This window comes from Triticum aestivum, chromosome 7B (assembly GCF_018294505.1).
Source record: "Triticum aestivum cultivar Chinese Spring chromosome 7B, IWGSC CS RefSeq v2.1, whole genome shotgun sequence".
Classification (NCBI taxonomy): Eukaryota; Viridiplantae; Streptophyta; class Magnoliopsida; order Poales; family Poaceae; genus Triticum; species Triticum aestivum.
This window is the reverse complement of record NC_057813.1, coordinates 541,073,981-541,086,332: the sequence shown is the minus strand read 5'-3', so window position 1 is coordinate 541,086,332 and position 12,352 is coordinate 541,073,981.

Here is a 12,352-nt window from a genome sequence, read left to right as displayed (position 1 = left end):
AATACGGGCACGGGTAACCCAGTCGTGCCCGTTGGCACGTCTCCTCTATCAAAGGCGAGTCCCGAACGGTCACGGGGAAGGCTCTTGGTATTCAACCTCTTTATAAAGAGACCAAGGCTCCACTCCTTTCTTTCAATCTCAATCGAATCCGCCCCTCGCCTCGAGTTCCAACACCCAAAGCTCCAGATTCAGGCGCTTTGGACCTTCGATGATGTCCGGCTCCGACCTGCAAGGCCGGTGGATGCCTTCCTCCGTTATGGAAGAATACGTGCTAAAGCTAAGAGATGCCAGGTATCTAACCGGCAAAATTTCGCATAGGATGCCTTCCCAAGGGCAGGTTATTCCCTCTCCCAAGCCTGGTGAAAGCGTGGTGTTCGCGTCTCACTTTCTTCGGGGGCTAGGCTTCCCGACGGACCCCTTCGTGAGGGGGCTCATGTTTTACTATGGGTTGGAATTTCATGACTTGGATCCGGAGTCCATCCTCCACATCTCATCGTTCATTGTCGTATGCGAAGCCTTCCTCCGCATTACCCCTCACTTTGGATTGTGGCTCAAGACCTTCAAAGTGGAGCCGAAGATGATCAAGGGGCAGCAGGCAGAGTGTGGAGGGGCTGTTATAAGCAAGAATGCTGATGCTCCATGGCCTGAGGGCTCTTTTCAAGAGGAGCTCAGCCTATGGCAACGAGAGTGGTTTTATATCACAGCTCTCAGGGGCACCAAATGGGTGGCACCACCTGCCTTTCGCTCGGTTCCTCCACCGTGGCTGGCGTCATGGGTAAATAAAGGACTTGACTGGGGGCCGTCCAAGGACGTGCCCTTGTTGCAGGGCCACATTCAAGACCTCCTAGAGAGAGAGAGATCACTCTGGTCAAAGTAGCGCAGGTCATGCTGATTCGTCGCACCCTGCCCTGCAAACGTCGCCCCCTCCGCCTGTGGGAATTTAACCCGGAGGGACCACAAGCTCTCCAACATTTTATGGGCGCGACGCCTGTGGAGATGTACAAGCTTTTCTTCGGATCACAAGCGATGTGTCCGGACTTGACCGAGGACGCAGGTCTGAGCTGCAATCGCCCGGATACTCAAGTAAGTAGACCTGTACCCGGACACGCTATTCCATATTTATCACGAACTTGCCCTTTGAAAGAGCTGTTCCTTGAACAGAAGTGGATAGCGAAAGAAAAGTTAATCAGGTGTCCGGTCCCCCTCCCCGAGACCACACCGGATCCCATGGTAACCAGGATGCTAGAGGTTGCGCCTTCGGAAGAAGGTGAAGGAGGGAACAAGGAAGCTACCGCCTCCGCGAAGGAGGCTGTCAGGAAAGGAGGGATCGAGAATCCCTCCATCCAAGGGAAGAAGAGGACCACCTCTGAAGACCCGGAGACCATGGTCTCAAAGCGGGGGAAGAAATCTTCGTCAGAGGGTCCTGCGCTGAGAGATGCCTCGACCGCATTGTGCCCCCAAGGGGATCAGCCCTCCACCGAGTCGTAAGTAAAAAGGGGAGTTTTTTTAAAAATAAAGGATATCCCTGCCCTATTTCTGATGAAGATAACTGAAATTTTACCTAGTTGTTCGGATCTCAGTCCTTCTTAGCAGAGCTCATCTTCGGGGGATCTTCGTCCGGAGATGATGGAGAGCGAAATGCCTCCCTGTCGGTGTCAAAACTGGCGGATCTCGGGTAGGGGGTCCCGAACTGTGCGTCTAGGCGGATGGTAACAGGAGACAAGGAACACGATGTTTTACCCAGGTTCGGGCCCTCTTGATGGAGGTAAAACCCTACGTCCTGCTTGATTGATATTGATGATGTGGGTATTACAAGAGTAGATCTACCACGAGATCAAGGAGGCTAAACCCTAGAAGCTAGCCTATGGTATGATTGTTGTTCGTCCTACGGACTAAAACCATCCGGTTTATATAGACATCGGAGAGGGCTAGGGTTACACAAAGTCGGTTACAATGGTAGGAGATCTACATATCCGTATCGCCAAGCTTGCCTTCCATGCCAAGGAAAGTCCCCTCCGGACACGGGACGAAGTCTTCAATCTTGTATCTTCATAGTCTTGGAGTCCGGCCGATGATGATAGTTCGGCTATCCGGACACCCCCTAGTCCAGGACTCCCTCAGTAGCCCCCGAACCAGGCTTCAATGATGATGAGTCCGGCACGTATATTGTCTTCGGCGTTTGCAAGGCGGGTTCTCCTCCATATTCCATGTGTTTGCCGAATAGTGTCCGGCTTCCTTATAAATGTTGCGCTCCTTGGCTTCTACGTCCAATAATGGCCCTCTTCCATGTGTCGTACGAATGCGAAAAGCCAGGGGATTTTTACATTTTGCCCCCTAGCTGCCTGAATAAGTTGCCTATAAAAGAGGCGAGGACCCAGATCCGAATCACACCATCCTCCTTCGCTAGTACTCATCGAAGCGCATCTGACAAAAATCCATTCCAACATGGACAGTCAACGCAGCTCCTCCTCTCGCGCTCCCAGTCCTCAGCCAGGAGATTGGAGGAGATGTTCAGTCCCGCATAGCGAGTTAGTGACGCTCCAAGCAGAGGGATACCTTCCCCCAGCCATTATGGTTCCGGTTCGAGCCGGACTAGCCACCTACAAGGGTGGGAAGCAGGCGGAGAGCGTCGCCAATCCGTCCAAAGGAGAGCGGGTATGCTTCGTCCCCTACCTAATAAGGGGACTCGGATTTCCCATACATCCGTTTCTCCGGGGGCTCCTGGAGTTCTATGGACTCCAACTTCACCACCTCACACCTGCCTCCATCTTGCACATCGCGGGCTTTGTAGCTCTTTGCGAGCTGTTCTTGGGCATTGAGCCCCATTTTGCGCTGTGGAAGATATTGTTTTGTCTCGTACCCCGTTCTCACGAGGGGTCGATATATCAAGTGGGCGGAGCCGAAATATGGCGCATCGCCGGGACCGGATATCTATCCGGAACCCCGAAGAAGGCGTCCGAAGACTGGCCTTCGGAGTGCTTCTATATGGAAGATGCCCCGCTGCCGGATCCAGTTCGGATCGGCCTCCCGGAGTTTAGCAATGCTCCTCTGAAGAAATGCCTGAGTTGGCGCCCGCGGAGCCCTCAACGGGAAGATGATAGGAGCGTCCAGTATCTGATGGGCCGGATAAGGTTACTGGCCCATTCCGGATTGACCATGATTGGAGTCATGGCCACATGCATTATGCGAGGGGTGCAGCCGCTCCAATATAGGGGCCACCCCATGTGGGATTTCAACAAGGAGAATGACGCCACCCGTCATGGCCGCAAGGGGCCGAGATCGACCAACGATCTGGTGAAGATCCTGTCTGGCTTGTACAAGGGGGAGAAGGAGGACTTCCTCCGCACAAGTCCATTGAATGGATTCTCCATGAATAACCCTCGGAGCTGGGTAAGCGGACGTTTATATATCCGATCCGTGCTTTCAAAGTTAAGTGTCTTACTTTATGATTTTGACGCAGGAACTGCGCCGGGATGTGGAGGGCATACAAAGCCCGATTCCACAACCCGAGGATCCGGGAAGATCCCTTGATCCGGCCTCCGTTGAGGATCCGGACATAATGATGGAACTGATTGACGGGGTGTTCCACCAACTCAGCATAGACAATGCTCTAGTCGCCATTACGGCTGACTACCCCGGTTTATCTCCGGCTTCCCAGGTGAGTACGACCGAAGTCCTGACACCATTACTTTTTAGTGCTTATTTCTGACCACCGTGTACCAACGGTGCTTCGCAGGAGGTGCCTTTACAGCGGGAAGCCGAGCCCGCGGCGACTGATGAACCAGGGTCAGTGCGGCCCAGCAGGCGGAAGAGGAGTGCGGCGCGAATCGAAACGTCGCCGCAAAGGTATGGTGCACCATTGTCTTTAAGGGAAAGACTCCTGGGAGGTATATTGATGCTCATGATTCTTCCAGGAGAAAGAGCGCTCGCCGGACTGTGCCCGGAGAGGTTGCCAACCAAGCCTCCGCCAGCCAGGCTCCAACACCTGGTCCGGAGGGGGAGGCGAGCGCAAGGCGCGAGGCGGATGCTCCTCCAACGGAGGATGCCGACAGGTTGTCCGCCACCAGGTCTGAGGTGGAAAGCGCCATGAATCACAGGCGCCATCGGACAGTTCTTCGTGACGCGTGTTTCTCCCCAGAGGCGTTGAATGCCTTTAATGCGGGAGACGCGCACCTCCGTGCTGCTCAAGATGGTTTAACCAGAGCCACGAAGCAGTATGTGAAAGACATACGGGTGAGGAATTTTAATAGTTATATATGCCAGTAGCCCCCGAGACTTAAAATAGTTAAACTAACTGATTTAAGGATCATTTGTTATGCAGGATCTTACGGAGAAGAATACCCACCTGTCCCAGGAGCTTCAAGAATGCAAGGCCCAACTTGAGGCCGCACTAGCCACCGCCGGGGGAGCCACAGAGACCCCCTCTGGTAATACATATTTCAAAAAGATAAGTAGTTTATGAAGTGCGGCGTGTGCGTTTAGTCTGACAATAATATTGCAGAGGGTGCCGGACTAGATCCGGACAAGCAACATCTGCTGCGCAAGCTGAAGGCCGGCGAGAAGGTGCTTACGAGGGTGCAGCAGGAGAGGAACAAACTCCAAGATGCCAACACCCAGCTGGGCGAAGAACTAAAAGATGTTCGGGTCCAGCTGTCTAACTCCGTAAAGGAGAATCGGCGGCTTCGCCGCGGCATATACAATAAGCGCTTGAGCAAACTCTTTTGAAAAGAAGAGTTCGACGAGGAAGTCGATTGACAGAAATGTGTCTGTAGGTGTGCTCACGGGTCGTCCGGGGGAGGAAATGCCTGGTTCCACGGGTGACCTTCTTCTCGAGCTACTGCAACTGCACGAACATGTCCGGCAGGCGATGAGCGGCATCGTTCAGGCCTTATGGCCTTCCGTCTCCCTACCCGAGGGTCTTGGAGGGCTTGCTGAGAAGCTTCAGGGAGTACGGCAGCGCTTCCGTCTGTGGAAGATATTGGCCTGTCGTCAAGGCGCCAGGGAGGCTTGGGCCATGGTGAAGACGCGGTACATGAAGGCTGATCCAAACCACATGCCCGAGGTCGGACCTGTGGGGCTCGATGGGAAGGAGATCCCTGTGAGCCTGATGTACGGCCAAGTAGAGTTGGCCGCGAAATATTCCCAACGGGACTGTAAACTAGACAGCCTGTTAGATGGGATTGAAGAGGAGTACAATCAGTCAGTCTGACGATGTACTTTAAAATGACATGTAAAATGCCTTCTAGACGGATTGTAGATCGTTTGTCTTTGCGGACCTTTTCGCTTCAACCTCGGGACCCAACAGTCCGGAGTGTGTCCGAATACCCTCACAGTTATACAAAAACCAGGGCATGCATGGAGACCAGGCGTAGGGATCATAAGTGCTTTATTAGACAAGTGCCCAACTAGCTATGTTATATTACATGGTTAGTAAGAAACATCTTCCAGGGAGAATAGTTCCGTTAGGGGTTCCTTTCCCTGGGAGGCATGCCCTAAAGTGCATGTCCGGACTGCGAAAAGAGCAGAAAAAGCATTTGGGGGTAGATAAATAAATAAGTAATAAATCATCTTTCAAGTCACCGACCGAATATTCCCTTAAGAACGCTAGCCTTCGGCTTCACCCAGTCTGAGGTACACATCCGGCTGACCCGGCAGTAACAATCGCAGAGGTGCTCCCTTTACCTCCTAGCCGAACAATCGAGAACGTAGGGGTAAGCACAGGAGCCAGGCAACCCAGCTTGGCCAAAACTTAAGTCATATCGATGCATATAATGGTGAATAAAAGGTACATGCGGAAGTATGACACATGTGTTGGGCATGAAGCCCGTATAAATAAGCTTCTGTTAAAGAAGCCCCCAGGTATAACGAGTGCGAGTAGAACATCAAGTGTGTGCGAACAATGCGCAGATCAGCCTTCAAAGGCTTTTACTGAAAGAGGGAGGAAAAAGGAGGGAAACAAAAGACAGAGAAAAAATATGAAAGGTGGATGGAGGAAGGAGACGAACTCTGAGTCCGGCGCTAGGCGTAGAATCTTCGGAGACAGGCTGCGTTCCATGGGTTCGGCTCGAGTCGGTTGTTAGATATGTTGCATAGACGGTATGCACCGCCGGTAAGGACTTGGTCGATGATGAAGGGACCTTCCCATTTGGGCTTAAGTTTGTCCTTTTTCTTGTCCGGCAGGCGTAGAACTAGCTCGCCAACACTGTAAGTTTTGGCCCGTACTTCTCTGCTTTGATATCTTCGAGCCTGCTGCTGATAGAATGCGGAACGGGATTTTGCCACGTCGCGCTCCTCCTCTAAGGCGTCCAAACTGTCCTGCCGATCCAACTCGGCTTCCCTTTCTTTGTACATGCGCACGCGAGGTGAGTCATGAATTATATCGCAGGGCAAAACTGCCTCTGTGCCGTATACCATAAAAAATGGTGTGAATCCGGTAGTGCGGTTTGGCGTGGTCCGCAGCCCCTAGAGTACGGAGTCGAGCTCCTCTACCCAGTGCGTGTTAGATTCCATGAGGGACCGCACTAATCTGGGTTTAATGCCGCTCATGATTAGACCATTTGCTCGTTCGACTTGACCGTTAGTTTGAGGGTGATAGAATGAAGCGTAGTCGAGCTTGATGCCCATGTTTTTGCACCAGAGTTTAACCTCGTCGGCTGTGAAATTCGTGCCGTTATCAGTGATGATGCTGTGGGGGATGCCAAAATGGTGTACTACCCCGGATATGAAGTCTATCACAGGTCCGGATTCTGCCGTTTTAACCGGCTTGGCCTCTATCCATTTGGTGAATTTGTCCACCATGACCAATAAGTATTTTTGCTTGTGGGTTCCCCCTTTAAGGGGTCCAACCATGTCAAGCCCCTAGACCACGAACGGCCAAGTGATGGGTATAGTTTTGAGGGCGGTGGGTGGCATGTGGCTTTGATTAGCAAAGAGCTGGCAACCGACGCATCGTTGGACTAAGTCCTAAGCATCTGCCTGGGCTGTCGGCCAATAAAATCCTGTACGGAAGGCCTTGCCTACAAGGGCACGGGCTGCGTCGTGGTGCCCGCTGAGTCCGGCATGAATTTCAGCCAGGAGATCTCGCCCTTCCTCTTCGGAGATACACCTTTGAAGGACTCCGGTTGTGCTTTTCTTATAAAGTTCTCCCTCATGGACCTTGTAGGCTTTAGATCGCCGAACTATGCAGCGGGCCTCATTTTGGTCTTCAGGAAGTTCCTGCCTAATTAAGTAGGCTAGGAATGGTTCTGTCCACGGGGCAATTACTGCCATTATTTCGTGGGCTGAAGGTGTTATTTCATTGGCTGAGCCACCGATTGAGTCAAAATGTTCCGTGTTGGGTGGTGCAGTTGGTTCCGGGTGGTTATTTCTGGACTCCTCTTCCCATAATACGGATGGCTTAAAGAGCCGCTCCAGGAAGATGTTTGGAGGGACGGTGTCGGTGTCAAAACCGGCGGATCTCGGGTAGGGGGTCCCGAACTGTGCGTCTAGGCGGATGGTAACAGGAGACAAGGGACACGATGTTTTACCCAGGTTCGGGCCCTCTTGATGGAGGTAAAACCCTACGTCCTGCTTGATTAATATTGATGATGTGTGTTACAAGAGTAGATCTACCACGAGATCAAGGAGGCTAAACCCTAGAAGCTAGCCTATGGTATGATTGTTGTTCGTCTTACGGACTAAAGCCATCCAGTTTATATAGACACCGGAGAGGGCTAGGGTTACACAGAGTCGGTTACAATGGTAGGAGATCTACATATCCGTATCGCCAAGCTTGCCTTCCACGCCAAGGAAAGTCCCATCCGGACACGGGACGAAGTCTTCAATCTTGTATCTTCATAGTCTTGGAGTCCGGCCGATGATGATAGTTCGGCTATCCGGACACCCCCTAGTCCAGGACTCCCTCAGTAGCCCCTGAACCAGGCTTCAATGACGACGAGTCCGGCGCGCATATTGTCTTCGGCATTGCAAGGCGGGTTCCTCCTCCGAATAATTTATAGAAGATTGTGAACACCAGGATAGTGTCCGGCTCTGCAAAATAATTCCACATACCACCGTAGAGAGAATAATATTTACACAAGTTCAATCTGCTGACGTATTTCGTGGCGTGACGTCACACCACTACCAAGCCTTTCTTCGAATTGTTTTTATTGTACCACCTCAGCACGTTTAGCGAAGCGGTTTCCTTGGCACATCTTGTCGAAGCAGAGATCGTGTTCCCCTTACTCTGGGATTCCCATCAATACGGACGTGGGTAACCCAACCGCGCCCGTTGCCACGCCCCCTCCATCGAAGGCGGGTTCCAAACGGTCACGGGGACGGCTCTTGGTATTCTTCCTCTTTATAATGAGACCAAGGCCAGTTCTTTTTCTTTAATCCTCAATCGAATCCGCCCCTCGCCCCCGAGTTCCAACACCCAGGGCTCCAGATTCGGGTACCTCCGACCTTCGACAATGTCCGGCTCCGACCTACGAGGCCGGTGGATGCCCTCTTCCGTCACGGAAGAAGACGTGCTAAAGCTGAGAGACGCCAGGTACTTGACCTACGAGATTTCGCATAGGTTGCCTGCCCGAGGGCAAGTTATTCCTACTCCCGAGCCCGGCGAGAGCGTTGTGTTCGTGTCTCACCTCCGTCGGGGTTTAGGCTTCCCGATGGATCCCTTCGTGAGGGGGCTCATGTTTTACTATGGGCTGGAATTCCATGACTTGGCTCCGGAGTCCATCCTCCACATCTCATCATTCATTGTCGTTTGCGAAGCCTTCCTCCGCACTACCCCTCACTTCGGCTTGTGGCTCAAAACCTTCAACGTGGAGCCGAAGATGATTGAGGGGCGTCAGGCAGAGTGCGGCGGGGCGGTTATAAGCAAGAGGGCCGATGCTCCATGGCCCGAGGGCTCTTTTCAGGAGGAGCTCGGCTCGTGGCAACAGGAGTGGTTCTATATCACCGCTCCAAGGGGCAGCAGGCAGAAGCCGCCGCCCGTCTTCCGCTCGGGCCCTCCACAACGGCTGACGTCATGGGTCAACAAGGGGCTTAACTGGGGGCCGTCCAAAGACGTACCCCTGTTGCAGGACCGGATTCGAGACCTCCAAGAAAGGGAGATTAATCTGGTGGTGGTGGCACAGGTTATGCTGATCCGGCGCCTTCTGCCCTGCAAACGTCGCCCCCTCCGCCTGTGGGAATTTAATCCGGAGGGGCCACGAGCTCTCCAACACTTCATGGGTTTGACACCCGCGGAGATGTACAAACTGTTCTTCGGATCGCAAGAGATGCGTCCGGACTTGACCGAGGACGCCGGCCTAAGCTGCAATCGCCCGGATACTCAAGTAAGTAGCCCTGTGTCCGGACATATTGTCCATTTATTTATCATGGGTTTGCCTTTTAACCAGCTATCCCTTGGACAGGAGTGGATAGCGCAAGCAAAACTGATACGGTGTCCGGCCCCCCTCCCTGAGACCACGCCGGATCCCGTGTTAGTCAAAATGTTGGAGTTTGCGCCTTCGGAGGAGGGCGAAGGGGGGCACAGGGAAACTACCACCTCCGCCAAGGAGGCTTTCAGTAAGGGGGGAATCGAGAGTCCCTCCTTCCAGGGGGAGAAGAGGACTGCTTCCGAAGACCCGGAGGCCAAGGCCTCAAAGCGGGGAAAGAAATCTGCACCGGAAGGTCCTGTGCCGGGAAGGGCCCCAGCCGCACAGTCTCCCCATAGGAATCAGCCCTCCAGCGAGCCGTAAGTAAAAAGGGGGAATTTTGTAATAGGGAACGCCCCTATATTATTTCCAAAGGTAACCGAAGTTTTCACCTTGTAGTTCGGATCTCAGCCCATCTCAGCAGAGCTCAACTTCGGGGGACCTTCGTCCGGAGATGATGGAAAGCGAGACGCCTCCATCTGCCGCCCCGTCGGGCGGGGCGGACAACCCTGAGGTGTCGTCACGGAGGGTCTCCCCGAGTCCGGCGGGGCCGGAGAGTCCGGCACCCATTGGAGTATGATCGGTGGAGCTGCAGGATTTGCTCAAGAGGGCGTCTATCTCGGAAGATCACCGCACATTAATGAGTACGGTGATTGAAAGGATCTCATCCGCCGAGAGCGGGTTGTATGAGGCCGTCGGAAGCTTGCTGACGGGGTTTGAGGTACGCAAAAAATGACATACCTTTTGACAGTTTTGCACATGAAGTGCGCCCTGTATAGATAGTAGCCCCTGAGACTTGGTATGCTGTCGAAAGCGATAGCGTGCCAAGGATCATAATCTCAGTTATAGAATGTCGCCTTTCCTATGCAGGTGGCGGAACGTTCGGTGGCCAGCCGGACTGATGGAGTTGCCGAACTGAAGAGGCAACTCGATGTTGCGGATGCGGACATCGCGCTGGTCAATAAACGACTTAACGAGTCGCAAGGTAGGTGGTTGCTCCGCGGTTGCCTAGTAAGGGAGCTGGTGCCCGTTCCTTACAATTTGTATGCTTGATGCAGATGGCGCCGCTGCTGTGGAAGATCTTCGAGCAGAGCTTGCTCGAGCCAAGGAGCAAGCCAGGATAAGTGATGCGGCTGCCTTGAAGGCAGCAGAAGAGCTAAAAGCCGAAAAGGCTGCTCACTGCCGAAGCAGGGAAGAGTTGGCCGGAATGGCCTTGAAATTAAAAGATGCTACCGACCGTTGTGAGGTTCTTGAAGGAGAACGCCGAGTGGAGCAAGAGGGCCTGAAGAAGGCCGGCGCCGAAGTCAAGGATGCCCGGAGTGAGATGCGGGCTATGAAGGAGGAACTGCGTCAAGCCGGAGACATTGCGGCTGGAAAGCCCTTTCTTCTGCGTAGGAAGTTCACGGATCCGAAGTATGCTCAGCTGGGCCAGTTGTGTGGTGCGGAGGATCCTTATCTGGATTTGGCGGCGAGTGCGGCGGACGCAGTCGTGCACTTCCGAAGCCAGAAGGATCACGAAATGGAAGAGCTTTACTGGTCTCAATTCCATAGTCCGGAGCGTCCACTTCCGTTGACTGATCGGCTGGCTGAGTGGGCTGAGCTGAATAGATTGTCCGGACTTGCCATGACGGATGTGGTCACTCATCTGTGGCCGGAAAGGCCCAAGCCGAAGAGTTATTTTGGCTTGTTGCAGCAATTCCTTGGGGCGGTGCCGCATATCAAGGCGATGAAGCGGTCGGCATGCATAGAAGGTGCACGGATGGCTCTCGCCCGTGTGAAGACATACTGGGCGGACATGGATGCCACCGCTGTTGCATCCCGGGGTTCGGACAAGAGCCGATTACCCGCCGAGCACTATTTTGAGGAAGTCCTGCAGGGCGCTCGTTTAATAGAGTCGCAGTGCTCGAAAGATGTCATGTTCAAATGACGTGTATGATTTGTGAGATCATGTTTATAATGCAATAGCTTTTTATACTTGTGCGTTCAAGTATTGAACTATCTCCTGTGCGGCCGTATATGTATGAATAACCTGAAAGTTGCAGTCTTTGGCTTCAGCCCCCACGCACATGGTGCGGGGGTGTTTGCAAAAAAGAAAAGCGCTTTTTCACACTTAATCCAACGTCTTGGTCCTTTGAAGGAGGTGATAGCATAGCAAACTAGGCAACCGGACTATAATGCTTTATCACTTTCACTTAGCCATAGGAGCTCGATGGTGGGGCTACTATATAGCCCCTAGAGGCACCGCGCTCTCCGAACTTGGGGCGCGTATGTGCCTGACCGGGAAGCGGTCCTTCGTCAAAGCGGAGGAATTCTAAACATTCCAATAGTCGATCGAGTGGTTGACCAGTCTCTCGCTATATCATGACAGTCAGTTTTCGGCTTTCTCTACTGAGGTGCTCGCCCGGCCGAACCGGGGCACAATCGCAGTAGTTCTCCTGGTGCCGCGTTAGCCGATGGAGCGGAACGTAAGGCAGCAAAACACAGGAGCCGGGCAAACCCAACATTTGACCAAAGACATGATTCGGAGCTGATGCATATAAGGCCTAACTCGAGACGCCGAACACTCCCTGAGGTGTTCGGTCTTTATGATACCGGGCAGAACAATGCCCTAAGCCCCTAGTGTCCAGGTACAGGCGGGAACTTCTGACGCGGCCGATGCCAAAACGCCAGCCTCCTCCTCGGTTATGGTAGAAAACCGGGGGATGTGTATCAACAAGAGACAGTAAGAAAGGTTTACGCAGGGTCTTAATCTGAAAAGAATCCTTGCAACGGGTCCCTGCTGCACGTCTGCGCCTGTGTCTCCGTTGTGCTGTATCCTGGACGGGTGTAGCACGTGCTTCATCTGTAAAAGAGAAGGACTTAGTTTGGAAGAAATATCGTGCAAAGGTTGTATTTAAAATAAAGTATAATTTGGAAGATGAATAAAGTTGAGCTTTATTGGCTCTCATCGT